The sequence below is a fragment of the Helicoverpa zea genome, chromosome 1 (genome assembly GCF_022581195.2).
Source record: "Helicoverpa zea isolate HzStark_Cry1AcR chromosome 1, ilHelZeax1.1, whole genome shotgun sequence".
NCBI lineage: Eukaryota > Metazoa > Arthropoda > Insecta > Lepidoptera > Noctuidae > Helicoverpa > Helicoverpa zea.
The window spans coordinates 2865183-2868129 of record NC_061452.1 but is presented as its reverse complement, the minus strand read 5'-3'; positions in this window follow the sequence as shown (position 1 = coordinate 2868129).

Below are 2947 nucleotides of genomic sequence, written 5' to 3'. Positions count from 1 at the left end.
CAATTTCTCCAAAAACATTTCATAGCCAGTTGTGAAGGTTGCATGGAACTGCGAAACCTCTCCAAGTAGGTAAGGTCGGTGCTTAATCGTATCTGGAGTGGTTAAATACAAGACCTTTTAATCACCAGGCCAACTCTGAAACTATGGGGTTATTACTAGTGGCTTGTATAATGTTAGTTTACTTTGCTTTTTTATGTCCCTTGATGTTAATAATCTTTAAAATCAACATATATTCAACATAATCTGTTTTTGCGATAATATGAAATAGCTCCTATACCCCATGGATTTCAGTCTGGATTTTTTGGCACCATCAAAGGTCTATCATAAAGAACCTATTGGTAACCATTTCATTGCTGTCGATTCTGGGTTTTTTTTTCTATGAAAATTTGGCCATCTCCTTTAGAAAACTTTGTTTTATTTTTAGGAAGAAGATTTGTCCTCACCTGTGAAGCTCACTCACCATATTAAGACCATTACTCAGACCATATTAAGAATATCAGGCTCCATAATTGAGCTAAAGAATTTTTATTATGCAAAGAGTGGCTATAGGTACAGTCAGCACCAAAAGTCGATGAACAGAATCAACATGACAAAACACCTGTTCACAATAAAATGCCATAAGTTATAGTCGCAACTAGGAAACAAAATAGACTGTACACCAGAAACTTACAAAAGTCGTTAAACACGAGTATTTCAAAAGTATCTGTGCACTAGTATTCCTAAAGTCGCTGTACACCATCAATCCAAATGTCGCTGAACATCATTGTATCAAAAGTCACTAAACAGCAGTAAATACAAAATTAGGTCAACAAAGTATATTTTTAATGTTGCCGTGTGTTAATGTACTTTTGACGCTTATGTTGTTCAGCTACTTTTGGGACAGTACTTGCTTGACCTTAATAATGTATGTTAACACGTTAGTATCTATTTCAATAATTTTAATAATTATTTTGGAAATACACTCTTTTGCAAAAAAAGCGGGCACCTATGCGAAATCTTAGTTTTAAGGACTTTACGTGTATTTCAAAGGGTTTTAATGATTGTAGTATGTTTCTAGCATCAAAAGGGTTAGCCAAGCATGCGTGAGAGTGTATTCTAAATTTGAATTTTGTACAATTGCTAAGAAATTGGTTAAACCTTGTTTTGGACTAATTGCTGGCAGAAAGTTCGTCGGTGTTTTGAAAAGTTTTTGAAGTGATTTTCAGAAAACTGATAATGCAGTCTTAATTAATGTACCTTTTTGTTAGATCAAAACATTTTTGAAAAACTATGCGTATTTGATACAATTTTCACCTGCTCTAAATGGGCTATACTGATGATTGATGGCAATGTTAAGAGTTTCGGTATTTTAGTGTAAAGCGTTCTTCTGTTTAGGTATTATACCCACGTGTTTTAAAATATCGCTTTTTCATAATTAAACACTATTTAGAGGAGTATCAGTACATTGGGCTGCGACAAAACCAATTTAAAGTAAGCAGTGCCGATCACAAGTCGTCTCCTTTCGGACTTTAACATTTTTTAAAATCTTGAAATTCTACAAAATACAGAAAATAGCGCATAGACTGTGAGCACGAGGTCTTAAGGTCTCGTAATCACTGATTTATTTTCAAACAACCTCGTCTCTTGGGAAACTCCGTAGACCTCCGAAGATCTATGAGTCTGAGCGTTTAAATAGCGTGTTTTCATCCCACTGACATTTTATTAAATAAACTTGCCTGCACCGAGATTTCCTAGCATCTACAGCACTTTCCTGCTTAAATCATAACAATAATTGGCTATCTGTTCATTTCTTAAGAAACATACGTTTGGTCAATACCTTTGAATTCTTGACTCCCTTTCAGCGAAATCATCGTTTAGTAACCCGATACCTATGGAGTTATAGAGAGCTTCAACGCGGCAATAATTAGACTTTTTAGATAGCTTAAACCCTCCTCATCATTTTTCATGTGGTTAATTTTAACATTTATCAAAAAATTTTGTATTTTTTTATGTCAAAGTACGATAGGAGACGAGTTGCGATCGGCACTGCTTACTTTAAATTGGTTTTGTCGCAGCCCAATGTACTGATACTCCTCTAAATAGTGTTTAATTATGAAAAAGCGATATTTTAAAACACGTGGGTATAATATCTAAACAGAAGAACGCTTTACACTAAAATACCGAAACTCTTAACATTGCCATCAATCATCAGTATAGCCCATTTAGAGCAGGTGAAAATTTTATCAAATACGCATAGTTTTTCAAAAATGTTTTGATCTAACAAAAAGGTACATTAATTAAGACTGCATTATCAGTTTTCTGAAAATCACTTCAAAAACTTTTCAAAACACCGACGAACTTTCTGCCAGCAATTAGTCCAAAACAAGGTTTAACCAATTTCTTAGCAATTGTACAAAATTCAAATTTAGAATACACTCTCACGCATGCTTGGCTAACCCTTTTGATGCTAGAAACATACTACAATCATTAAAACCTTTTGAAATACACGTAAAGTCCTTAAAACTAAGATGCCCGCTTTTTTTGCAAAAGAGTGTATTTCCAAAATAATTATTAAAATTATTGAAATAGATACTAACGTGTTAACATACATTATTAAGGTCAAGCAAGTACTGTCCCAAAAGTAGCTGAACAACATAAGCGTCAAAAGTACATTAACACACGGCAACATTAAAAATATACTTTGTTGACCTAATTTTGTATTTACTGCTGTTTAGTGACTTTTGATACAATGATGTTCAGCGACATTTGGATTGATGGTGTACAGCGACTTTAGGAATACTAGTGCACAGATACTTTTGAAATACTCGTGTTTAACGACTTTTGTAAGTTTCTGGTGTACAGTCTATTTTGTTTCCTAGTTGCGACTATAACTTATGGCATTTTATTGTGAACAGGTGTTTTGTCATGTTGATTCTGTTCATCGACTTTTGGTGCTGACTGTACTTAG